At 45.1% G+C, this 24,962-nt stretch overlaps 19 non-coding genes across 19 annotated transcripts; all 19 read left to right on the top strand.

The window, feature by feature from the left end:
* The first annotated feature begins 868 nt into the window (after positions 1–868).
* On the top strand, positions 869–1,059 carry LOC141226263 (U2 spliceosomal RNA). Its single transcript, XR_012293477.1, has one exon. It is a non-coding gene; the product is annotated as a U2 spliceosomal RNA (small nuclear RNA).
* A 1,114-nt stretch (positions 1,060–2,173) lies between these two features.
* Positions 2,174–2,364, top strand: LOC141226252 (U2 spliceosomal RNA). The gene has a single exon (XR_012293466.1). It is a non-coding gene; the product is annotated as a U2 spliceosomal RNA (small nuclear RNA).
* A 1,116-nt stretch (positions 2,365–3,480) lies between these two features.
* LOC141226103 (U2 spliceosomal RNA) lies at positions 3,481–3,671 on the top strand. The gene has a single exon (XR_012293331.1). It is a non-coding gene; the product is annotated as a U2 spliceosomal RNA (small nuclear RNA).
* A 1,118-nt stretch (positions 3,672–4,789) lies between these two features.
* LOC141226186 (U2 spliceosomal RNA) lies at positions 4,790–4,980 on the top strand. The gene has a single exon (XR_012293411.1). It is a non-coding gene; the product is annotated as a U2 spliceosomal RNA (small nuclear RNA).
* Positions 4,981–6,100: 1,120 nt separating this feature from the next.
* On the top strand, positions 6,101–6,291 carry LOC141226185 (U2 spliceosomal RNA). The gene has a single exon (XR_012293410.1). It is a non-coding gene; the product is annotated as a U2 spliceosomal RNA (small nuclear RNA).
* Positions 6,292–7,412: 1,121 nt separating this feature from the next.
* Positions 7,413–7,603, top strand: LOC141226240 (U2 spliceosomal RNA). The gene has a single exon (XR_012293463.1). It is a non-coding gene; the product is annotated as a U2 spliceosomal RNA (small nuclear RNA).
* A 1,117-nt stretch (positions 7,604–8,720) lies between these two features.
* On the top strand, positions 8,721–8,911 carry LOC141226228 (U2 spliceosomal RNA). The gene has a single exon (XR_012293452.1). It is a non-coding gene; the product is annotated as a U2 spliceosomal RNA (small nuclear RNA).
* A 1,125-nt stretch (positions 8,912–10,036) lies between these two features.
* LOC141226217 (U2 spliceosomal RNA) lies at positions 10,037–10,227 on the top strand. The gene has a single exon (XR_012293441.1). It is a non-coding gene; the product is annotated as a U2 spliceosomal RNA (small nuclear RNA).
* Positions 10,228–11,350: 1,123 nt separating this feature from the next.
* Positions 11,351–11,541, top strand: LOC141226130 (U2 spliceosomal RNA). The gene has a single exon (XR_012293357.1). It is a non-coding gene; the product is annotated as a U2 spliceosomal RNA (small nuclear RNA).
* Positions 11,542–12,661: 1,120 nt separating this feature from the next.
* Positions 12,662–12,852, top strand: LOC141226205 (U2 spliceosomal RNA). Its single transcript, XR_012293429.1, has one exon. It is a non-coding gene; the product is annotated as a U2 spliceosomal RNA (small nuclear RNA).
* A 1,121-nt stretch (positions 12,853–13,973) lies between these two features.
* Positions 13,974–14,164, top strand: LOC141226193 (U2 spliceosomal RNA). Its single transcript, XR_012293418.1, has one exon. It is a non-coding gene; the product is annotated as a U2 spliceosomal RNA (small nuclear RNA).
* A 1,121-nt stretch (positions 14,165–15,285) lies between these two features.
* On the top strand, positions 15,286–15,476 carry LOC141226014 (U2 spliceosomal RNA). The gene has a single exon (XR_012293244.1). It is a non-coding gene; the product is annotated as a U2 spliceosomal RNA (small nuclear RNA).
* Positions 15,477–16,597: 1,121 nt separating this feature from the next.
* On the top strand, positions 16,598–16,788 carry LOC141226182 (U2 spliceosomal RNA). Its single transcript, XR_012293407.1, has one exon. It is a non-coding gene; the product is annotated as a U2 spliceosomal RNA (small nuclear RNA).
* Positions 16,789–17,913: 1,125 nt separating this feature from the next.
* Positions 17,914–18,104, top strand: LOC141226170 (U2 spliceosomal RNA). Its single transcript, XR_012293396.1, has one exon. It is a non-coding gene; the product is annotated as a U2 spliceosomal RNA (small nuclear RNA).
* A 1,125-nt stretch (positions 18,105–19,229) lies between these two features.
* Positions 19,230–19,420, top strand: LOC141226144 (U2 spliceosomal RNA). The gene has a single exon (XR_012293371.1). It is a non-coding gene; the product is annotated as a U2 spliceosomal RNA (small nuclear RNA).
* A 1,121-nt stretch (positions 19,421–20,541) lies between these two features.
* Positions 20,542–20,732, top strand: LOC141226159 (U2 spliceosomal RNA). Its single transcript, XR_012293385.1, has one exon. It is a non-coding gene; the product is annotated as a U2 spliceosomal RNA (small nuclear RNA).
* Positions 20,733–21,852: 1,120 nt separating this feature from the next.
* Positions 21,853–22,043, top strand: LOC141226147 (U2 spliceosomal RNA). Its single transcript, XR_012293374.1, has one exon. It is a non-coding gene; the product is annotated as a U2 spliceosomal RNA (small nuclear RNA).
* Positions 22,044–23,162: 1,119 nt separating this feature from the next.
* Positions 23,163–23,353, top strand: LOC141226136 (U2 spliceosomal RNA). The gene has a single exon (XR_012293363.1). It is a non-coding gene; the product is annotated as a U2 spliceosomal RNA (small nuclear RNA).
* Positions 23,354–24,478: 1,125 nt separating this feature from the next.
* On the top strand, positions 24,479–24,669 carry LOC141226125 (U2 spliceosomal RNA). The gene has a single exon (XR_012293352.1). It is a non-coding gene; the product is annotated as a U2 spliceosomal RNA (small nuclear RNA).
* Positions 24,670–24,962: the final 293 nt, after the last annotated feature.

Below are 24,962 nucleotides of genomic sequence, written 5' to 3'. Positions count from 1 at the left end.
ATAAACAGACATATTAGGCAAGCATTTTGGAGCTTTCACCTAAATAACTACAGGTGGTGAGATAAGCTGCACAATATAATTGACCTTTCAGTATATTGTTGCACACACACCATCTATTTAGCAAATGCCCTTGTTATCAACAGCAGCCTTTTAAACTCACCTGAGCTAACAGGTATGTGAGCTGGTTACTCTGCTGCGCTTAAAATTTCTTTTTTGGTTTGCTACAATGCCTTTTCTGAAACGTTGTCTCCCTCTGCTGGAACACTGACTTCTTTCATTTAATGCCTGCAGACTATAAAAGAGAAACCAACCCAAAAAGTTTGGTTGATTAGTCTGTGGCATTCTTTTAAACTGTTGCTTATGGCGGTCTCTGTGAGCTTCTCAGTGACATTCAGCCATCCAGGTATCCCGCCTGCAGTAGACGGAATGTGGCAATGGAACGCTGGCTGCGCGTGTCATAATAGGCTCTGAGCCTTTATATACCTGCGCACAGCAGCAGCCACCTTCAGTCTGCTGCTGGACAGCCAGCAGCAGCAGCAGCAGGAGAGGTAATTAATCAGCAACCCTCCTGCTAAGGGTAGACAGCTGCTCGTTCCACCCCCCCCCCCGCCTTAATTGGTTCTCCTCCCTTCCAATGGTGTTGAGGCGGGTGGGAACAGCCGGGGGTTGAGGGTACTGTGCTAAAAGAGGTGGAGTTATGCAGATCTAAAACGCGTGGATTGCAGCAGCAGCAAGCCGAAAAGTGCAGGCATGTGAGGGATCTAGAGGTTGACAGCATGTCTTCTTAACGGGAGTCCAGGTGGCCATCTCCACAAATGGACTTTTCAGAATCCTTGGGTGGCACCGTAGTCGGAAACCAATTCTGGTTATCGCTTCTCGGCCTTTTGGCTAAGATCAAGTGTAGTATCTGTTCTTATCAGTTTAATATCTGATACGTCCCCTATCTGGGGACCATATATTAAATGGATTTTTAGAACAGGGAGATGGAAAAAGAGCTTGCTCTGTCCACTCCACGCATTGACCTGGTATTGCAGTATCTCCAGGACCGGTGCACCCCTTCTTTAATGCAGTTTCTAAAATCAGAAAGAATTGAATTCAATGCTTTTTGTTCATTTTGCTTGTTTGTCGGATTTTGGGATGGACTCTTTGGCTTTGCTTTTCTTCTCCTCATTGGATTTTTCATGTTAAAAGTTGCAGAAGCCAGATGACAAGCTCATTTTGGTTCAACTTCAGCAACTGTGCATTGCATTGCCATGTAATGTAATGTAATGCAATGCTATCTATCTAGCTCTCCCTCTATACTTCCTTTTGGATAAACAGACATATTAGGCAAGCATTTTGGAGCTTTCACCTAAATAACTACAGGTGGTGAGATAAGCTGCACAATATAATTGACCTTTCAGTATATTGTTGCACACACACCATCTATTTAGCAAATGCCCTTGTTATCAACAGCAGCCTTTTAAACTCACCTGAGCTAACAGGTATGTGAGCTGGTTACTCTGCTGCGCTTAAAATTTCTTTTTTGGTTTGCTACAATGCCTTTTCTGAAACGTTGTCTCCCTCTGCTGGAACACTGACTTCTTTCATTTAATGCCTGCAGACTATAAAAGAGAAACCAACCCAAAAAGTTTGGTTGATTAGTCTGTGGCATTCTTTTAAACTGTTGCTTATGGCGGTCTCTGTGAGCTTCTCAGTGACATTCAGCCATCCAGGTATCCCGCCTGCAGTAGACGGAATGTGGCAATGGAACGCTGGCTGCGCGTGTCATAATAGGCTCTGAGCCTTTATATACCTGCGCACAGCAGCAGCCACCTTCAGTCTGCTGCTGGACAGCCAGCAGCAGCAGGAGAGGTAATTAATCAGCAACCCTCCTGCTAAGGGTAGACAGCTGCTCGTTCCACCCCCCCCCCGCCTTAATTGGTTCTCCTCCCTTCCAACGGTGTTGAGGCGGGTGGGAACAGCCGGGGGTTGAGGGTACTGTGCTAAAAGAGGTGGAGTTATGCAGATCTAAAACGCGTGGATTGCAGCAGCAGCAAGCCGAAAAGTGCAGGCATGTGAGGGATCTAGAGGTTGACAGCATGTCTTCTTAACGGGAGTCCAGGTGGCCATCTCCACAAATGGACTTTTCAGAATCCTTGGGTGGCACCGTAGTCGGAAACCAATTCTGGTTATCGCTTCTCGGCCTTTTGGCTAAGATCAAGTGTAGTATCTGTTCTTATCAGTTTAATATCTGATACGTCCCCTATCTGGGGACCATATATTAAATGGATTTTTAGAACAGGGAGATGGAAAAAGAGCTTGCTCTGTCCACTCCACGCATTGACCTGGTATTGCAGTATCTCCAGGACCGGTGCACCCCTTCTTTAATGCAGTTTCTAAAATCAGAAAGAATTGAATTCAATGCTTTTTGTTCATTTTGCTTGTTTGTCGGATTTTGGGATGGACTCTTTGGCTTTGCTTTTCTTCTCCTCATTGGATTTTTCATGTTAAAAGTTGCAGAAGCCAGATGACAAGCTCATTTTGGTTCAACTTCAGCAACTGTGCATTGCATTGCCATGTAATGTAATGTAATGCAATGCTATCTATCTAGCTCTCCCTCTATACTTCCTTTTGGATAAACAGACATATTAGGCAAGCATTTTGGAGCTTTCACCTAAATAACTACAGGTGGTGAGATAAGCTGCACAATATAATTGACCTTTCAGTATATTGTTGCACACACACCATCTATTTAGCAAATGCCCTTGTTATCAACAGCAGCCTTTTAAACTCACCTGAGCTAACAGGTATGTGAGCTGGTTACTCTGCTGCGCTTAAAATTTCTTTTTTGGTTTGCTACAATGCCTTTTCTGAAACGTTGTCTCCCTCTGCTGGAACACTGACTTCTTTCATTTAATGCCTGCAGACTATAAAAGAGAAACCAACCCAAAAAGTTTGGTTGATTAGTCTGTGGCATTCTTTTAAACTGTTGCTTATGGCGGTCTCTGTGAGCTTCTCAGTGACATTCAGCCATCCAGGTATCCCGCCTGCAGTAGACGGAATGTGGCAATGGAACGCTGGCTGCGCGTGTCATAATAGGCTCTGAGCCTTTATATACCTGCGCACAGCAGCAGCCACCTTCAGTCTGCTGCTGGACAGCCAGCAGCAGCAGCAGGAGAGGTAATTAATCAGCAACCCTCCTGCTAAGGGTAGACAGCTGCTCGTTCCACCCCCCCCCGCCTTAATTGGTTCTCCTCCCTTCCAACGGTGTTGAGGCGGGTGGGAACAGCCGGGGGTTGAGGGTACTGTGCTAAAAGAGGTGGAGTTATGCAGATCTAAAACGCGTGGATTGCAGCAGCAGCAAGCCGAAAAGTGCAGGCATGTGAGGGATCTAGAGGTTGACAGCATGTCTTCTTAACGGGAGTCCAGGTGGCCATCTCCACAAATGGACTTTTCAGAATCCTTGGGTGGCACCGTAGTCGGAAACCAATTCTGGTTATCACTTCTCGGCCTTTTGGCTAAGATCAAGTGTAGTATCTGTTCTTATCAGTTTAATATCTGATACGTCCCCTATCTGGGGACCATATATTAAATGGATTTTTAGAACAGGGAGATGGAAAAAGAGCTTGCTCTGTCCACTCCACGCATTGACCTGGTATTGCAGTATCTCCAGGACCGGCGCACCCCTTCTTTAATGCAGTTTCTAAAATCAGAAAGAATTGAATTCAATGCTTTTTGTTCATTTTGCTTGTTTGTCGGATTTTGGGATGGACTCTTTGGCTTTGCTTTTCTTCTCCTCATTGGATTTTTCATGTTAAAAGTTGCAGAAGCCAGATGACAAGCTCATTTTGGTTCAACTTCAGCAACTGTGCATTGCATTGCCATGTAATGTAATGTAATGCAATGCTATCTATCTAGCTCTCCCTCTATACTTCCTTTTGGATAAACAGACATATTAGGCAAGCATTTTGGAGCTTTCACCTAAATAACTACAGGTGGTGAGATAAGCTGCACAATATAATTGACCTTTCAGTATATTGTTGCACACACACCATCTATTTAGCAAATGCCCTTGTTATCAACAGCAGCCTTTTAAACTCACCTGAGCTAACAGGTATGTGAGCTGGTTACTCTGCTGCGCTTAAAATTTCTTTTTTGGTTTGCTACAATGCCTTTTCTGAAACGTTGTCTCCCTCTGCTGGAACACTGACTTCTTTCATTTAATGCCTGCAGACTATAAAAGAGAAACCAACCCAAAAAGTTTGGTTGATTAGTCTGTGGCATTCTTTTAAACTGTTGCTTATGGCGGTCTCTGTGAGCTTCTCAGTGACATTCAGCCATCCAGGTATCCCGCCTGCAGTAGACGGAATGTGGCAATGGAACGCTGGCTGCGCGTGTCATAATAGGCTCTGAGCCTTTATATACCTGCGCACAGCAGCAGCCACCTTCAGTCTGCTGCTGGACAGCCAGCAGCAGCAGCAGGAGAGGTAATTAATCAGCAACCCTCCTGCTAAGGGTAGACAGCTGCTCGTTCCACCCCCCCCCCCGCCTTAATTGGTTCTCCTCCCTTCCAACGGTGTTGAGGCGGGTGGGAACAGCCGGGGGTTGAGGGTACTGTGCTAAAAGAGCTGGAGTTATGCAGATCTAAAACGCGTGGATTGCAGCAGCAGCAAGCCGAAAAGTGCAGGCATGTGAGGGATCTAGAGGTTGACAGCATGTCTTCTTAACGGGAGTCCAGTTGGCCATCTCCACAAATGGACTTTTCAGAATCCTTGGGTGGCACCGTAGTCGGAAACCAATTCTGGTTATCGCTTCTCGGCCTTTTGGCTAAGATCAAGTGTAGTATCTGTTCTTATCAGTTTAATATCTGATACGTCCCCTATCTGGGGACCATATATTAAATGGATTTTTAGAACAGGGAGATGGAAAAAGAGCTTGGTCTGTCCACTCCACGCATTGACCTGGTATTGCAGTATCTCCAGGACCGGTGCACCCCTTCTTTAATGCAGTTTCTAAAATCAGAAAGAATTGAATTCAATGCTTTTTGTTCATTTTGCTTGTTTGTCGGATTTTGGGATGGACTCTTTGGCTTTGCTTTTCTTCTCCTCATTGGATTTTTCATGTTAAAAGTTGCAGAAGCCAGATGACAAGCTCATTTTGGTTCAACTTCAGCAACTGTGCATTGCATTGCCATGTAATGTAATGTAATGCAATGCTATCTATCTAGCTCTCCCTCTATACTTCCTTTTGGATAAACAGACATATTAGGCAAGCATTTTGGAGCTTTCACCTAAATAACTACAGGTGGTGAGATAAGCTGCACAATATAATTGACCTTTCAGTATATTGTTGCACACACACCATCTATTTAGCAAATGCCCTTGTTATCAACAGCAGCCTTTTAAACTCACCTGAGCTAACAGGTATGTGAGCTGGTTACTCTGCTGCGCTTAAAATTTCTTTTTTGGTTTGCTACAATGCCTTTTCTGAAACGTTGTCTCCCTCTGCTGGAACACTGACTTCTTTCATTTAATGCCTGCAGACTATAAAAGAGAAACCAACCCAAAAAGTTTGGTTGATTAGTCTGTGGCATTCTTTTAAACTGTTGCTTATGGCGGTCTCTGTGAGCTTCTCAGTGACATTCAGCCATCCAGGTATCCCGCCTGCAGTAGACGTAATGTGGCAATGGAACGCTGGCTGCGCGTGTCATAATAGGCTCTGAGCCTTTATATACCTGCGCACAGCAGCAGCCACCTTCAGTCTGCTGCTGGACAGCCAGCAGCAGCAGCAGCAGGAGAGGTAATTAATCAGCAACCCTCCTGCTAAGGGTAGACAGCTGCTCGTTCCACCCCCCCCCCGCCTTAATTGGTTCTCCTCCCTTCCAACGGTGTTGAGGCGGGTGGGAACAGCCGGGGGTTGAGGGTACTGTGCTAAAAGAGCTGGAGTTATGCAGATCTAAAACGCGTGGATTGCAGCAGCAGCAAGCCGAAAAGTGCAGGCATGTGAGGGATCTAGAGGTTGACAGCATGTCTTCTTAACGGGAGTCCAGTTGGCCATCTCCACAAATGGACTTTTCAGAATCCTTGGGTGGCACCGTAGTCGGAAACCAATTCTGGTTATCGCTTCTCGGCCTTTTGGCTAAGATCAAGTGTAGTATCTGTTCTTATCAGTTTAATATCTGATACGTCCCCTATCTGGGGACCATATATTAAATGGATTTTTAGAACAGGGAGATGGAAAAAGAGCTTGGTCTGTCCACTCCACGCATTGACCTGGTATTGCAGTATCTCCAGGACCGGTGCACCCCTTCTTTAATGCAGTTTCTAAAATCAGAAAGAATTGAATTCAATGCTTTTTGTTCATTTTGCTTGTTTGTCGGATTTTGGGATGGACTCTTTGGCTTTGCTTTTCTTCTCCTCATTGGATTTTTCATGTTAAAAGTTGCAGAAGCCAGATGACAAGCTCATTTTGGTTCAACTTCAGCAACTGTGCATTGCATTGCCATGTAATGTAATGTAATGCAATGCTATCTATCTAGCTCTCCCTCTATACTTCCTTTTGGATAAACAGACATATTAGGCAAGCATTTTGGAGCTTTCACCTAAATAACTACAGGTGGTGAGATAAGCTGCACAATATAATTGACCTTTCAGTATATTGTTGCACACACACCATCTATTTAGCAAATGCCCTTGTTATCAACAGCAGCCTTTTAAACTCACCTGAGCTAACAGGTATGTGAGCTGGTTACTCTGCTGCGCTTAAAATTTCTTTTTTGGTTTGCTACAATGCCTTTTCTGAAACGTTGTCTCCCTCTGCTGGAACACTGACTTCTTTCATTTAATGCCTGCAGACTATAAAAGAGAAACCAACCCAAAAAGTTTGGTTGATTAGTCTGTGGCATTCTTTTAAACTGTTGCTTATGGCGGTCTCTGTGAGCTTCTCAGTGACATTCAGCCATCCAGGTATCCCGCCTGCAGTAGACGGAATGTGGCAATGGAACGCTGGCTGCGCGTGTCATAATAGGCTCTGAGCCTTTATATACCTGCGCACAGCAGCAGCCACCTTCAGTCTGCTGCTGGACAGCCAGCAGCAGCAGCAGCAGGAGAGGTAATTAATCAGCAACCCTCCTGCTAAGGGTAGACAGCTGCTCGTTCCACCCCCCCCCCCGCCTTAATTGGTTCTCCTCCCTTCCAACGGTGTTGAGGCGGGTGGGAACAGCCGGGGGTTGAGGGTACTGTGCTAAAAGAGGTGGAGTTATGCAGATCTAAAACGCGTGGATTGCAGCAGCAGCAAGCCGAAAAGTGCAGGCATGTGAGGGATCTAGAGGTTGACAGCATGTCTTCTTAACGGGAGTCCAGGTGGCCATCTCCACAAATGGACTTTTCAGAATCCTTGGGTGGCACCGTAGTCGGAAACCAATTCTGGTTATCGCTTCTCGGCCTTTTGGCTAAGATCAAGTGTAGTATCTGTTCTTATCAGTTTAATATCTGATACGTCCCCTATCTGGGGACCATATATTAAATGGATTTTTAGAACAGGGAGATGGAAAAAGAGCTTGCTCTGTCCACTCCACGCATTGACCTGGTATTGCAGTATCTCCAGGACCGGTGCACCCCTTCTTTAATGCAGTTTCTAAAATCAGAAAGAATTGAATTCAATGCTTTTTGTTCATTTTGCTTGTTTGTCGGATTTTGGGATGGACTCTTTGGCTTTGCTTTTCTTCTCCTCATTGGATTTTTCATGTTAAAAGTTGCAGAAGCCAGATGACAAGCTCATTTTGGTTCAACTTCAGCAACTGTGCATTGCATTGCCATGTAATGTAATGTAATGCAATGCTATCTATCTAGCTCTCCCTCTATACTTCCTTTTGGATAAACAGACATATTAGGCAAGCATTTTGGAGCTTTCACCTAAATAACTACAGGTGGTGAGATAAGCTGCACAATATAATTGACCTTTCAGTATATTGTTGCACACACACCATCTATTTAGCAAATGCCCTTGTTATCAACAGCAGCCTTTTAAACTCACCTGAGCTAACAGGTATGTGAGCTGGTTACTCTGCTGCGCTTAAAATTTCTTTTTTGGTTTGCTACAATGCCTTTTCTGAAACGTTGTCTCCCTCTGCTGGAACACTGACTTCTTTCATTTAATGCCTGCAGACTATAAAAGAGAAACCAACCCAAAAAGTTTGGTTGATTAGTCTGTGGCATTCTTTTAAACTGTTGCTTATGGCGGTCTCTGTGAGCTTCTCAGTGACATTCAGCCATCCAGGTATCCCGCCTGCAGTAGACGGAATGTGGCAATGGAACGCTGGCTGCGCGTGTCATAATAGGCTCTGAGCCTTTATATACCTGCGCACAGCAGCAGCCACCTTCAGTCTGCTGCTGGACAGCCAGCAGCAGCAGCAGGAGAGGTAATTAATCAGCAACCCTCCTGCTAAGGGTAGACAGCTGCTCGTTCCACCCCCCCCCCGCCTTAATTGGTTCTCCTCCCTTCCAACGGTGTTGAGGCGGGTGGGAACAGCCGGGGGTTGAGGGTACTGTGCTAAAAGAGGTGGAGTTATGCAGATCTAAAACGCGTGGATTGCAGCAGCAGCAAGCCGAAAAGTGCAGGCATGTGAGGGATCTAGAGGTTGACAGCATGTCTTCTTAACGGGAGTCCAGTTGGCCATCTCCACAAATGGACTTTTCAGAATCCTTGGGTGGCACCGTAGTCGGAAACCAATTCTGGTTATCGCTTCTCGGCCTTTTGGCTAAGATCAAGTGTAGTATCTGTTCTTATCAGTTTAATATCTGATACGTCCCCTATCTGGGGACCATATATTAAATGGATTTTTAGAACAGGGAGATGGAAAAAGAGCTTGCTCTGTCCACTCCACGCATTGACCTGGTATTGCAGTATCTCCAGGACCGGTGCACCCCTTCTTTAATGCAGTTTCTAAAATCAGAAAGAATTGAATTCAATGCTTTTTGTTCATTTTGCTTGTTTGTCGGATTTTGGGATGGACTCTTTGGCTTTGCTTTTCTTCTCCTCATTGGATTTTTCATGTTAAAAGTTGCAGAAGCCAGATGACAAGCTCATTTTGGTTCAACTTCAGCAACTGTGCATTGCATTGCCATGTAATGTAATGTAATGCAATGCTATCTATCTAGCTCTCCCTCTATACTTCCTTTTGGATAAACAGACATATTAGGCAAGCATTTTGGAGCTTTCACCTAAATAACTACAGGTGGTGAGATAAGCTGCACAATATAATTGACCTTTCAGTATATTGTTGCACACACACCATCTATTTAGCAAATGCCCTTGTTATCAACAGCAGCCTTTTAAACTCACCTGAGCTAACAGGTATGTGAGCTGGTTACTCTGCTGCGCTTAAAATTTCTTTTTTGGTTTGCTACAATGCCTTTTCTGAAACGTTGTCTCCCTCTGCTGGAACACTGACTTCTTTCATTTAATGCCTGCAGACTATAAAAGAGAAACCAACCCAAAAAGTTTGGTTGATTAGTCTGTGGCATTCTTTTAAACTGTTGCTTATGGCGGTCTCTGTGAGCTTCTCAGTGACATTCAGCCATCTAGGTATCCCGCCTGCAGTAGACGGAATGTGGCAATGGAACGCTGGCTGCGCGTGTCATAATAGGCTCTGAGCCTTTATATACCTGCGCACAGCAGCAGCCACCTTCAGTCTGCTGCTGGACAGCCAGCAGCAGCAGCAGCAGGAGAGGTAATTAATCAGCAACCCTCCTGCTAAGGGTAGACAGCTGCTCGTTCCACCCCCCCACCCCCCCGCCTTAATTGGTTCTCCTCCCTTCCAACGGTGTAGAGGCGGGTGGGAACAGCCGGGGGTTGAGGGTACTGTGCTAAAAGAGGTGGAGTTATGCAGATCTAAAACGCGTGGATTGCAGCAGCAGCAAGCCGAAAAGTGCAGGCATGTGAGGGATCTAGAGGTTGACAGCATGTCTTCTTAACGGGAGTCCAGGTGGCCATCTCCACAAATGGACTTTTCAGAATCCTTGGGTGGCACCGTAGTCGGAAACCAATTCTGGTTATCGCTTCTCGGCCTTTTGGCTAAGATCAAGTGTAGTATCTGTTCTTATCAGTTTAATATCTGATACGTCCCCTATCTGGGGACCATATATTAAATGGATTTTTAGAACAGGGAGATGGAAAAAGAGCTTGCTCTGTCCACTCCACGCATTGACCTGGTATTGCAGTATCTCCAGGACCGGTGCACCCCTTCTTTAATGCAGTTTCTAAAATCAGAAAGAATTGAATTCAATGCTTTTTGTTCATTTTGCTTGTTTGTCGGATTTTGGGATGGACTCTTTGGCTTTGCTTTTCTTCTCCTCATTGGATTTTTCATGTTAAAAGTTGCAGAAGCCAGATGACAAGCTCATTTTGGTTCAACTTCAGCAACTGTGCATTGCATTGCCATGTAATGTAATGTAATGCAATGCTATCTATCTAGCTCTCCCTCTATACTTCCTTTTGGATAAACAGACATATTAGGCAAGCATTTTGGAGCTTTCACCTAAATAACTACAGGTGGTGAGATAAGCTGCACAATATAATTGACCTTTCAGTATATTGTTGCACACACACCATCTATTTAGCAAATGCCCTTGTTATCAACAGCAGCCTTTTAAACTCACCTGAGCTAACAGGTATGTGAGCTGGTTACTCTGCTGCGCTTAAAATTTCTTTTTTGGTTTGCTACAATGCCTTTTCTGAAACGTTGTCTCCCTCTGCTGGAACACTGACTTCTTTCATTTAATGCCTGCAGACTATAAAAGAGAAACCAACCCAAAAAGTTTGGTTGATTAGTCTGTGGCATTCTTTTAAACTGTTGCTTATGGCGGTCTCTGTGAGCTTCTCAGTGACATTCAGCCATCCAGGTATCCCGCCTGCAGTAGACGGAATGTGGCAATGGAACGCTGGCTGCGCGTGTCATAATAGGCTCTGAGCCTTTATATACCTGCGCACAGCAGCAGCCACCTTCAGTCTGCTGCTGGACAGCCAGCAGCAGCAGCAGCAGGAGAGGTAATTAATCAGCAACCCTCCTGCTAAGGGTAGACAGCTGGTCGTTCCACCCCCCCCCCCCCGCCTTAATTGGTTCTCCTCCCTTCCAACGGTGTTGAGGCGGGTGGGAACAGCCGGGGGTTGAGGGTACTGTGCTAAAAGAGGTGGAGTTATGCAGATCTAAAACGCGTGGATTGCAGCAGCAGCAAGCCGAAAAGTGCAGGCATGTGAGGGATCTAGAGGTTGACAGCATGTCTTCTTAACGGGAGTCCAGGTGGCCATCTCCACAAATGGACTTTTCAGAATCCTTGGGTGGCACCGTAGTCGGAAACCAATTCTGGTTATCGCTTCTCGGCCTTTTGGCTAAGATCAAGTGTAGTATCTGTTCTTATCAGTTTAATATCTGATACGTCCCCTATCTGGGGACCATATATTAAATGGATTTTTAGAACAGGCAGATGGAAAAAGAGCTTGCTCTGTCCACTCCACGCATTGACCTGGTATTGCATTATCTCCAGGACCGGTGCACCCCTTCTTTAATGCAGTTTCTAAAATCAGAAAGAATTGAATTCAATGCTTTTTGTTCATTTTGCTTGTTTGTCGGATTTTGGGATGGACTCTTTGGCTTTGCTTTTCTTCTCCTCATTGGATTTTTCATGTTAAAAGTTGCAGAAGCCAGATGACAAGCTCATTTTGGTTCAACTTCAGCAACTGTGCATTGCATTGCCATGTAATGTAATGTAATGCAATGCTATCTATCTAGCTCTCCCTCTATACTTCCTTTTGGATAAACAGACATATTAGGCAAGCATTTTGGAGCTTTCACCTAAATAACTACAGGTGGTGAGATAAGCTGCACAATATAATTGACCTTTCAGTATATTGTTGCACACACACCATCTATTTAGCAAATGCCCTTGTTATCAACAGCAGCCTTTTAAACTCACCTGAGCTAACAGGTATGTGAGCTGGTTACTCTGCTGCGCTTAAAATTTCTTTTTTGGTTTGCTACAATGCCTTTTCTGAAACGTTGTCTCCCTCTGCTGGAACACTGACTTCTTTCATTTAATGCCTGCAGACTATAAAAGAGAAACCAACCCAAAAAGTTTGGTTGATTAGTCTGTGGCATTCTTTTAAACTGTTGCTTATGGCGGTCTCTGTGAGCTTCTCAGTGACATTCAGCCATCCAGGTATCCCGCCTGCAGTAGACGGAATGTGGCAATGGAACGCTGGCTGCGCGTGTCATAATAGGCTCTTAGCCTTTATATACCTGCGCACAGCAGCAGCCACCTTCAGTCTGCTGCTGGACAGCCAGCAGCAGCAGCAGCAGGAGAGGTAATTAATCAGCAACCCTCCTGCTAAGGGTAGACAGCTGCTCGTTCCACCCCCCCCCCGCCTTAATTGGTTCTCCTCCCTTCCAACGGTGTTGAGGCGGGTGGGAACAGCCGGGGGTTGAGGGTACTGTGCTAAAAGAGGTGGAGTTATGCAGATCTAAAACGCGTGGATTGCAGCAGCAGCAAGCCGAAAAGTGCAGGCATGTGAGGGATCTAGAGGTTGACAGCATGTCTTCTTAACGGGAGTCCAGGTGGCCATCTCCACAAATGGACTTTTCAGAATCCTTGGGTGGCACCGTAGTCGGAAACCAATTCTGGTTATCGCTTCTCGGCCTTTTGGCTAAGATCAAGTGTAGTATCTGTTCTTATCAGTTTAATATCTGATACGTCCCCTATCTGGGGACCATATATTAAATGGATTTTTAGAACAGGGAGATGGAAAAAGAGCTTGCTCTGTCCACTCCACGCATTGACCTGGTATTGCAGTATCTCCAGGACCGGTGCACCCCTTCTTTAATGCAGTTTCTAAAATCAGAAAGAATTGAATTCAATGCTTTTTGTTCATTTTGCTTGTTTGTCGGATTTTGGGATGGACTCTTTGGCTTTGCTTTTCTTCTCCTCATTGGATTTTTCATGTTAAAAGTTGCAGAAGCCAGATGACAAGCTCATTTTGGTTCAACTTCAGCAACTGTGCATTGCATTGCCATGTAATGTAATGTAATGCAATGCTATCTATCTAGCTCTCCCTCTATACTTCCTTTTGGATAAACAGACATATTAGGCAAGCATTTTGGAGCTTTCACCTAAATAACTACAGGTGGTGAGATAAGCTGCACAATATAATTGACCTTTCAGTATATTGTTGCACACACACCATCTATTTAGCAAATGCCCTTGTTATCAACAGCAGCCTTTTAAACTCACCTGAGCTAACAGGTATGTGAGCTGGTTACTCTGCTGCGCTTAAAATTTCTTTTTTGGTTTGCTACAATGCCTTTTCTGAAACGTTGTCTCCCTCTGCTGGAACACTGACTTCTTTCATTTAATGCCTGCAGACTATAAAAGAGAAACCAACCCAAAAAGTTTGGTTGATTAGTCTGTGGCATTCTTTTAAACTGTTGCTTATGGCGGTCTCTGTGAGCTTCTCAGTGACATTCAGCCTTCCAGGTATCCCGCCTGCAGTAGACGGAATGTGGCAATGGAACGCTGGCTGCGCGTGTCATAATAGGCTCTGAGCCTTTATATACCTGCGCACAGCAGCAGCCACCTTCAGTCTGCTGCTGGACAGCCAGCAGCAGCAGCAGCAGGAGAGGTAATTAATCAGCAACCCTCCTGCTAAGGGTAGACAGCTGCTCGTTCCACCCCCCCCCCCGCCTTAATTGGTTCTCCTCCCTTCCAACGGTGTTGAGGCGGGTGGGAACAGCCGGGGGTTGAGGGTACTGTGCTAAAAGAGGTGGAGTTATGCAGATCTAAAACGCGTGGATTGCAGCAGCAGCAAGCCGAAAAGTGCAGGCATGTGAGGGATCTAGAGGTTGACAGCATGTCTTCTTAACGGGAGTCCAGGTGGCCATCTCCACAAATGGACTTTTCAGAATCCTTGGGTGGCACCGTAGTCGGAAACCAATTCTGGTTATCGCTTCTCGGCCTTTTGGCTAAGATCAAGTGTAGTATCTGTTCTTATCAGTTTAATATCTGATACGTCCCCTATCTGGGGACCATATATTAAATGGATTTTTAGAACAGGGAGATGGAAAAAGAGCTTGCTCTGTCCACTCCACGCATTGACCTGGTATTGCAGTATCTCCAGGACCGGTGCACCCCTTCTTTAATGCAGTTTCTAAAATCAGAAAGAATTGAATTCAATGCTTTTTGTTCATTTTGCTTGTTTGTCGGATTTTGGGATGGACTCTTTGGCTTTGCTTTTCTTCTCCTCATTGGATTTTTCATGTTAAAAGTTGCAGAAGCCAGATGACAAGCTCATTTTGGTTCAACTTCAGCAACTGTGCATTGCATTGCCATGTAATGTAATGTAATGCAATGCTATCTATCTAGCTCTCCCTCTATACTTCCTTTTGGATAAACAGACATATTAGGCAAGCATTTTGGAGCTTTCACCTAAATAACTACAGGTGGTGAGATAAGCTGCACAATATAATTGACCTTTCAGTATATTGTTGCACACACACCATCTATTTAGCAAATGCCCTTGTTATCAACAGCAGCCTTTTAAACTCACCTGAGCTAACAGGTATGTGAGCTGGTTACTCTGCTGCGCTTAAAATTTCTTTTTTGGTTTGCTACAATGCCTTTTCTGAAACGTTGTCTCCCTCTGCTGGAACACTGACTTCTTTCATTTAATGCCTGCAGACTATAAAAGAGAAACCAACCCAAAAAGTTTGGTTGATTAGTCTGTGGCATTCTTTTAAACTGTTGCTTATGGCGGTCTCTGTGAGCTTCTCAGTGACATTCAGCCTTCCAGGTATCCCGCCTGCAGTAGACGGAATGTGGCAATGGAACGCTGGCTGCGCGTGTCATAATAGGCTCTGAGCCTTTATATACCTGCGCACAGCAGCAGCCACCTTCAGTCTGCTGCTGGACAGCCAGCAGCAGCAGCAGCAGGAGAGGTAATTAATCAGCAACCCTCCTGCTAACGGTAGACAGCTGCTCGTTCCACCCCCCCCCCCGCCTTAATTGGTTCTCCTCCCTTCCAACGGTGTTGAGGCGGGTGGGAACAGCCGGGGGTTGAGGGTACTGTGCTAAAAGAGGTGGAGTTATGCAGATCTAAAACGCGTGGATTGCAGCAGCAGCAAGCCGAAAAGTGCAGGCATGTGAGGGATCTAGAGGTTGACAGCATGTCTTCTTAACGGGAGTCCAGGTGGCCATCTCCACAAATGGACTTTTCAGAATCCTTGGGTGGCACCGAAGTCGGAAACCAATTCTGGTTATCACTTCTCGGCCTTTTGGCTAAGATCAAGTGTAGTATCTGTTCTTATCAGTTTAATATCTGATACGTCCCCTATCTGGGGACCATATATTAAATGGATTTTTAGAACAGGGAGATGGAAAAAGAGCTTGCTCTGTCCACTCCACGCATTGACCTGGTATTGCAGTATCTCCAGGACCGGTGCACCCCTTCTTTAATGCAGTTTCTAAAATCAGAAAGAATTGAATTCAATGCTTTTTGTTCATTTTGCTTGTTTGTCGGATTTTGGGATGGACTCTTTGGCTTTGCTTTTCTTCTCCTCATTGGATTTTTCATGTTAAAAGTTGCAGAAGCCAGATGACAAGCTCATTTTGGTTCAACTTCAGCAACTGTGCATTGCATTGCCATGTAATGTAATGTAATGCAATGCTATCTATCTAGCTCTCCCTCTATACTTCCTTTTGGATAAACAGACATATTAGGCAAGCATTTTGGAGCTTTCACCTAAATAACTACAGGTGGTGAGATAAGCTGCACAATATAATTGACCTTTCAGTATATTGTTGCACACACACCATCTATTTAGCAAATGCCCTTGTTATCAACAGCAGCCTTTTATACTCACCTGAGCTAACAGGTATGTGAGCTGGTTACTCTGCTGCGCTTAAAATTTCTTTTTTGGTTTGCTACAATGCCTTTTCTGAAACGTTGTCTCCCTCTGCTGGAACACTGACTTCTTTCATTTAATGCCTGCAGACTATAAAAGAGAAACCAACCCAAAAAGTTTGGTTGATTAGTCTGTGGCATTCTTTTAAACTGTTGCTTATGGCGGTCTCTGTGAGCTTCTCAGTGACATTCAGCCATCCAGGTATCCCGCCTGCAGTAGACGGAATGTGGCAATGGAACGCTGGCTGCGCGTGTCATAATAGGCTCTGAGCCTTTATATACCTGCGCACAGCAGCAGCCACCTTCAGTCTGCTGCTGGACAGCCAGCAGCAGCAGCAGCAGGAGAGGTAATTAATCAGCAACCCTCCTGCTAAGGGTAGACAGCTGCTCGTTCCACCCCCCCCCCCGCCTTAATTGGTTCTCCTCCCTTCCAACGGTGTTGAGGCGGGTGGGAACAGCCGGGGGTTGAGGGTACTGTGCTAAAAGAGGTGGAGTTATGCAGATCTAAAACGCGTGGATTGCAGCAGCAGCAAGCCGAAAAGTGCAGGCATGTGAGGGATCTAGAGGTTGACAGCATGTCTTCTTAACGGGAGTCCAGGTGGCCATCTCCACAAATGGACTTTTCAGAATCCTTGGGTGGCACCGTAGTCGGAAACCAATTCTGGTTATCGCTTCTCGGCCTTTTGGCTAAGATCAAGTGTAGTATCTGTTCTTATCAGTTTAATATCTGATACGTCCCCTATCTGGGGACCATATATTAAATGGATTTTTAGAACAGGGAGATGGAAAAAGAGCTTGCTCTGTCCACTCCACGCATTGACCTGGTATTGCAGTATCTCCAGGACCGGTGCACCCCTTCTTTAATGCAGTTTCTAAAATCAGAAAGAATTGAATTCAATGCTTTTTGTTCATTTTGCTTGTTTGTCGGATTTTGGGATGGACTCTTTGGCTTTGCTTTTCTTCTCCTCATTGGATTTTTCATGTTAAAAGTTGCAGAAGCCAGATGACAAGCTCATTTTGGTTCAACTTCAGCAACTGTGCATTGCATTGCCATGTAATGTAATGTAATGCAATGCTATCTATCTAGCTCTCCCTCTATACTTCCTTTTGGATAAACAGACATATTAGGCAAGCATTTTGGAGCTTTCACCTAAATAACTACAGGTGGTGAGATAAGCTGCACAATATAATTGACCTTTCAGTATATTGTTGCACACACACCATCTATTTAGCAAATGCCCTTGTTATCAACAGCAGCCTTTTAAACTCACCTGAGCTAACAGGTATGTGAGCTGGTTACTCTGCTGCGCTTAAAATTTCTTTTTTGGTTTGCTACAATGCCTTTTCTGAAACGTTGTCTCCCTCTGCTGGAACACTGACTTCTTTCATTTAATGCCTGCAGACTATAAAAGAGAAACCAACCCAAAAAGTTTGGTTGATTAGTCTGTGGCATTCTTTTAAACTGTTGCTTATGGCGGTCTCTGTGAGCTTCTCAGTGACATTCAGCCATCCAGGTATCCCGCCTGCAGTAGACGGAATGTGGCAATGGAACGCTGGCTGCGCGTGTCATAATAGGCTCTGAGCCTTTATATACCTGCGCACAGCAGCAGCCACCTTCAGTCTGCTGCTGGACAGCCAGCAGCAGCAGCAGCAGGAGAGGTAATTAATCAGCAACCCTCCTGCTAAGGGTAGACAGCTGCTCGTTCCACCCCCCCACCCCCCCGCCTTAATTGGTTCTCCTCCCTTCCAACGGTGTAGAGGCGGGTGGGAACAGCCGGGGGTTGAGGGTACTGTGCTAAAAGAGGTGGAGTTATGCAGATCTAAAACGCGTGGATTGCAGCAGCAGCAAGCCGAAAAGTGCAGGCATGTGAGGGATCTAGAGGTTGACAGCATGTCTTCTTAACGGGAGTCCAGGTGGCCATCTCCACAAATGGACTTTTCAGAATCCTTGGGTGGCACCGTAGTCGGAAACCAATTCTGGTTATCGCTTCTCGGCCTTTTGGCTAAGATCAAGTGTAGTATCTGTTCTTATCAGTTTAATATCTGATACGTCCCCTATCTGGGGACCATATATTAAATGGATTTTTAGAACAGGGAGATGGAAAAAGAGCTTGCTCTGTCCACTCCACGCATTGACCTGGTATTGCAGTATCTCCAGGACCGGTGCACCCCTTCTTTAATGCAGTTTCTAAAATCAGAAAGAATTGAATTCAATGCTTTTTGTTCATTTTGCTTGTTTGTCGGATTTTGGGATGGACTCTTTGGCTTTGCTTTTCTTCTCCTCATTGGATTTTTCATGTTAAAAGTTGCAGAAGCCAGATGACAAGCTCATTTTGGTTCAACTTCAGCAACTGTGCATTGCATTGCCATGTAATGTAATGTAATGCAATGCTATCTATCTAGCTCTCCCTCTATACTTCCTTTTGGATAAACAGACATATTAGGCAAGCATTTTGGAGCTTTCACCTAAATAACTACAGGTGGTGAGATAAGCTGCACAATATAATTGACCTTTCAGTATATTGTTGCACACACACCATCTATTTAGCAAATGCCCTTGTTATCAACAGCAGCCTTTTAAACTCACCTGAGCTAACAGGTATGTGAGCTGGTTACTCTGCTGCGCTTAAAATTTCTTTTTTGGTTTGCTACAATGCCTTTTCTGAAACGTTGTCTCCCTCTGCTGGAACACTGACTTCTTTCATTTAATGCCTGCAGACTATAAAAGAGAAACCAACCCAAAAAGTTTGGTTGATTAGTCTGTGGCATTCTTTTAAACTGTTGCTTATGGCGGTCTCTGTGAGCTTCTCAGTGACATTCAGCCATCCAGGTATCCCGCCTGCAGTAGACGGAATGTGGCAATGGAACGCTGGCTGCGCGTGTCATAATAGGCTCTGAGCCTTTATATACCTGCGCACAGCAGCAGCCACCTTCAGTCTGCTGCTGGACAGCCAGCAGCAGCAGCAGCAGGAGAGGTAATTAATCAGCAACCCTCCTGCTAAGGGTAGACAGCTGGTCGTTCCACCCCCCCCCCCCCCCGCCTTAATTGGTTCTCCTCCCTTCCAACGGTGTTGAGGCGGGTGGGAACAGCCGGGGGTTGAGGGTACTGTGCTAAAAGAGGTGGAGTTATGCAGATCTAAAACGCGTGGATTGCAGCAGCAGCAAGCCGAAAAGTGCAGGCATGTGAGGGATCTAGAGGTTGACAGCATGTCTTCTTAACGGGAGTCCAGGTGGCCATCTCCACAAATGGACTTTTCAGAATCCTTGGGTGGCACCGTAGTCGGAAACCAATTCTGGTTATCGCTTCTCGGCCTTTTGGCTAAGATCAAGTGTAGTATCTGTTCTTATCAGTTTAATATCTGATACGTCCCCTATCTGGGGACCATATATTAAATGGATTTTTAGAACAGGCAGATGGAAAAAGAGCTTGCTCTGTCCACTCCACGCATTGACCTGGTATTGCAGTATCTCCAGGACCGGTGCACCCCTTCTTTAATGCAGTTTCTAAAATCAGAAAGAATTGAATTCAATGCTTTTTGTTCATTTTGCTTGTTTGTCGGATTTTGGGATGGACTCTTTGGCTTTGCTTTTCTTCTCCTCATTGGATTTTTCATGTTAAAAGTTGCAGAAGCCAGATGACAAGCTCATTTTGGTTCAACTTCAGCAACTGTGCATTGCATTGCCATGTAATGTAATGTAATGCAATGCTATCTATCTAGCTCTCCCTCTATACTTCCTTTTGGATAAACAGACATATTAGGCAAGCATTTTGGAGCTTTCACCTAAATAACTACAGGTGGTGAGATAAGCTGCACAATATAATTGACCTTTCAGTATATTGTTGCACACACACCATCTATTTAGCAAATGCCCTTGTTATCAACAGCAGCCTTTTAAACTCACCTGAGCTAACAGGTATGTGAGCTGGTTACTCTGCTGCGCTTAAAATTTCTTTTTTGGTTTGCTACAATGCCTTTTCTGAAACGTTGTCTCCCTCTGCTGGAACACTGACTTCTTTCATTTAATGCCTGCAGACTATAAAAGAGAAACCAACCCAAAAAGTTTGGTTGATTAGTCTGTGGCATTCTTTTAAACTGTTGCTTATGGCGGTCTCTGTGAGCTTCTCAGTGACATTCAGCCATCCAGGTATCCCGCCTGCAGTAGACGGAATGTGGCAATGGAACGCTGGCTGCGCGTGTCATAATAGGCTCTTAGCCTTTATATACCTGCGCACAGCAGCAGCCACCTTCAGTCTGCTGCTGGACAGCCAGCAGCAGCAGCAGCAGGAGAGGTAATTAATCAGCAACCCTCCTGCTAAGGGTAGACAGCTGCTCGTTCCACCCCCCCCCCCGCCTTAATTGGTTCTCCTCCCTTCCAACGGTGTTGAGGCGGGTGGGAACAGCCGGGGGTTGAGGGTACTGTGCTAAAAGAGGTGGAGTTATGCAGATCTAAAACGCGTGGATTGCAGCAGCAGCAAGCCGAAAAGTGCAGGCATGTGAGGGATCTAGAGGTTGACAGCATGTCTTCTTAACGGGAGTCCAGGTGGCCATCTCCACAAATGGACTTTTCAGAATCCTTGGGTGGCACCGTAGTCGGAAACCAATTCTGGTTATCGCTTCTCGGCCTTTTGGCTAAGATCAAGTGTAGTATCTGTTCTTATCAGTTTAATATCTGATACGTCCCCTATCTGGGGACCATATATTAAATGGATTTTTAGAACAGGGAGATGGAAAAAGAGCTTGCTCTGTCCACTCCACGCATTGACCTGGTATTGCAGTATCTCCAGGACCGGTGCACCCCTTCTTTAATGCAGTTTCTAAAATCAGAAAGAATTGAATTCAATGCTTTTTGTTCATTTTGCTTGTTTGTCGGATTTTGGGATGGACTCTTTGGCTTTGCTTTTCTTCTCCTCATTGGATTTTTCATGTTAAAAGTTGCAGAAGCCAGATGACAAGCTCATTTTGGTTCAACTTCAGCAACTGTGCATTGCATTGCCATGTAATGTAATGTAATGCAATGCTATCTATCTAGCTCTCCCTCTATACTTCCTTTTGGATAAACAGACATATTAGGCAAGCATTTTGGAGCTTTCACCTAAATAACTACAGGTGGTGAGATAAGCTGCACAATATAATTGACCTTTCAGTATATTGTTGCACACACACCATCTATTTAGCAAATGCCCTTGTTATCAACAGCAGCCTTTTAAACTCACCTGAGCTAACAGGTATGTGAGCTGGTTACTCTGCTGCGCTTCAAATTTCTTTTTTGGTTTGCTACAATGCCTTTTCTGAAACGTTGTCTCCCTCTGCTGGAACACTGACTTCTTTCATTTAATGCCTGCAGACTATAAAAGAGAAACCAACCCAAAAAGTTTGGTTGATTAGTCTGTGGCATTCTTTTAAACTGTTGCTTATGGCGGTCTCTGTGAGCTTCTCAGTGACATTCAGCCATCCAGGTATCCCGCCTGCAGTAGACGGAATGTGGCAATGGAACGCTGGCTGCGCGTGTCATAATAGGCTCTGAGCCTTTATATACCTGCGCACAGCAGCAGCCACCTTCAGTCTGCTGCTGGACAGCCAGCAGCAGCAGCAGCAGGAGAGGTAATTAATCAGCAACCCTCCTGCTAAGGGTAGACAGCTGCTCGTTCCACCCCCCCCCCGCCTTAATTGGTTCTCCTCCCTTCCAACGGTGTTGAGGCGGGTGGGAACAGCCGGGGGTTGAGGGTACTGTGCTAAAAGAGGTGGAGTTATGCAGATCTAAAACGCGTGGATTGCAGCAGCAGCAAGCCGAAAAGTGCAGGCATGTGAGGGATCTAGAGGTTGACAGCATGTCTTCTTAACGGGAGTCCAGGTGGCCATCTCCACAAATGGACTTTTCAGAATCCTTGGGTGGCACCGTAGTCGGAAACCAATTCTGGTTATCGCTTCTCGGCCTTTTGGCTAAGATCAAGTGTAGTATCTGTTCTTATCAGTTTAATATCTGATACGTCCCCTATCTGGGGACCATATATTAAATGGATTTTTAGAACAGGGAGATGGAAAAAGAGCTTGCTCTGTCCACTCCACGCATTGACCTGGTATTGCAGTATCTCCAGGACCGGTGCACCCCTTCTTTAATGCAGTTTCTAAAATCAGAAAGAATTGAATTCAATGCTTTTTGTTCATTTTGCTTGTTTGTCGGATTTTGGGATGGACTCTTTGGCTTTGCTTTTCTTCTCCTCATTGGATTTTTCATGTTAAAAGTTGCAGAAGCCAGATGACAAGCTCATTTTGGTTCAACTTCAGCAACTGTGCATTGCATTGCCATGTAATGTAATGTAATGCAATGCTATCTATCTAGCTCTCCCTCTATACTTCTTTTTGGATAAACAGACATATTAGGCAAGCATTTTGGAGCTTTCACCTAAATAACTACAGGTGGTGAGATAAGCTGCACAATATAATTGACCTTTCAGTATATTGTTGCACACACACCATCTATTTAGCAAATGCCCTTGTTATCAACAGCAGCCTTTTAAACTCACCTGAGCTAACAGGTATGTGAGCTGGTTACTCTGCTGCGCTTAAAATTTCTTTTTTGGTTTGCTACAATGCCTTTTCTGAAACGTTGTCTCCCTCTGCTGGAACACTGACTTCTTTCATTTAATGCCTGCAGACTATAAAAGAGAAACCAACCCAAAAAGTTTGGTTGATTAGTCTGTGGCATTCTTTTAAACTGTTGCTTATGGCGGTCTCTGTGAGCTTCTCAGTGACATTCAGCCATCCAGGTATCCCGCCTGCAGTAGACGGAATGTGGCAATGGAACGCTGGCTGCGCGTGTCATAATAGGCTCTGAGCCTTTATATACCTGCGCACAGCAGCAGCCACCTTCAGTCTGCTGCTGGACAGCCAGCAGCAGCAGCAGCAGGAGAGGTAATTAATCAGCAACCCTCCTGCTAAGGGTAGACAGCTGCTCGTTCCACCCCCCCCCGCCTTAATTGGTTCTCCTCCCTTCCAACGGTGTTGAGGCGGGTGGGAACAGCCGGGGGTTGAGGGTACTGTGCTAAAAGAGGTGGAGTTATGCAGATCTAAAACGCGTGGATTGCAGCAGCAGCAAGCCGAAAAGTGCAGGCATGTGAGGGATCTAGAGGTTGACAGCATGTCTTCTTAACGGGAGTCCAGGTGGCCATCTCCACAAATGGACTTTTCAGAATCCTTGGGTGGCACCGTAGTCGGAAACCAATTCTGGTTATCGCTTCTCGGCCTTTTGGCTAAGATCAAGTGTAGTATCTGTTCTTATCAGTTTAATATCTGATACGTCCCCTATCTGGGGACCATATATTAAATGGATTTTTAGAACAGGGAGATGGAAAAAGAGCTTGCTCTGTCCACTCCACGCATTGACCTGGTATTGCAGTATCTCCAGGACCGGTGCACCCCTTCTTTAATGCAGTTTCTAAAATCAGAAAGAATTGAATTCAATGCTTTTTGTTCATTTTGCTTGTTTGTCGGATTTTGGGATGGACTCTTTGGCTTTGCTTTTCTTCTCCTCATTGGATTTTTCATGTTAAAAGTTGCAGAAGCCAGATGACAAGCTCATTTTGGTTCAACTTCAGCAACTGTGCATTGCATTGCCATGTAATGTAATGTAATGCAATGCTATCTATCTAGCTCTCCCTCTATACTTCCTTTTGGATAAACAGACATATTAGGCAAGCATTTTGGAGCTTTCACCTAAATAACTACAGGTGGTGAGATAAGCTGCACAATATAATTGACCTTTCAGTATATTGTTGCACACACACCATCTATTTAGCAAATGCCCTTGTTATCAACAGCAGCCTTTTAAACTCACCTGAGCTAACAGGTATGTGAGCTGGTTACTCTGCTGCGCTTAAAATTTCTTTTTTGGTTTGCTACAATGCCTTTTCTGAAACGTTGTCTCCCTCTGCTGGAACACTGACTTCTTTCATTTAATGCCTGCAGACTATAAAAGAGAAACCAACCCAAAAAGTTTGGTTGATTAGTCTGTGGCATTCTTTTAAACTGTTGCTTATGGCGGTCTCTGTGAGCTTCTCAGTGACATTCAGCCATCCAGGTATCCCGCCTGCAGTAGACGGAATGTGGCAATGGAACGCTGGCTGCGCGTGTCATAATAGGCTCTGAGCCTTTATATACCTGCGCACAGCAGCAGCCACCTTCAGTCTGCTGCTGGACAGCCAGCAGCAGCAGCAGCAGGAGAGGTAATTAATCAGCAACCCTCCTGCTAAGGGTAGACAGCTGCTCGTTCCACCCCCCCACCCCCCCGCCTTAATTGGTTCTCCTCCCTTCCAACGGTGTAGAGGCGGGTGGGAACAGCCGGGGGTTGAGGGTACTGTGCTAAAAGAGGTGGAGTTATGCAGATCTAAAACGCGTGGATTGCAGCAGCAGCAAGCCGAAAAGTGCAGGCATGTGAGGGATCTAGAGGTTGACAGCATGTCTTCTTAACGGGAGTCCAGGTGGCCATCTCCACAAATGGACTTTTCAGAATCCTTGGGTGGCACCGTAGTCGGAAACCAATTCTGGTTATCGCTTCTCGGCCTTTTGGCTAAGATCAAGTGTAGTATCTGTTCTTATCAGTTTAATATCTGATACGTCCCCTATCTGGGGACCATATATTAAATGGATTTTTAGAACAGGGAGATGGAAAAAGAGCTTGCTCTGTCCACTCCACGCATTGACCTGGTATTGCAGTATCTCCAGGACCGGTGCACCCCTTCTTTAATGCAGTTTCTAAAATCAGAAAGAATTGAATTCAATGCTTTTTGTTCATTTTGCTTGTTTGTCGGATTTTGGGATGGACTCTTTGGCTTTGCTTTTCTTCTCCTCATTGGATTTTTCATGTTAAAAGTTGCAGAAGCCAGATGACAAGCTCATTTTGGTTCAACTTCAGCAACTGTGCATTGCATTGCCATGTAATGTAATGTAATGCAATGCTATCTATCTAGCTCTCCCTCTATACTTCCTTTTGGATAAACAGACATATTAGGCAAGCATTTTGGAGCTTTCACC

This window comes from Phyllobates terribilis, unplaced genomic scaffold, assembly GCF_046119375.1.
Source record: "Phyllobates terribilis strain yellow unplaced genomic scaffold, ASM4611937v1 Scaffold_414__1_contigs__length_1644244, whole genome shotgun sequence".
In the NCBI taxonomy this organism is placed as follows: Eukaryota; Metazoa; Chordata; class Amphibia; order Anura; family Dendrobatidae; genus Phyllobates; species Phyllobates terribilis.
Note: the sequence above shows the minus strand (reverse complement) of the source record. Positions and strands in the feature narration are given on the sequence as shown.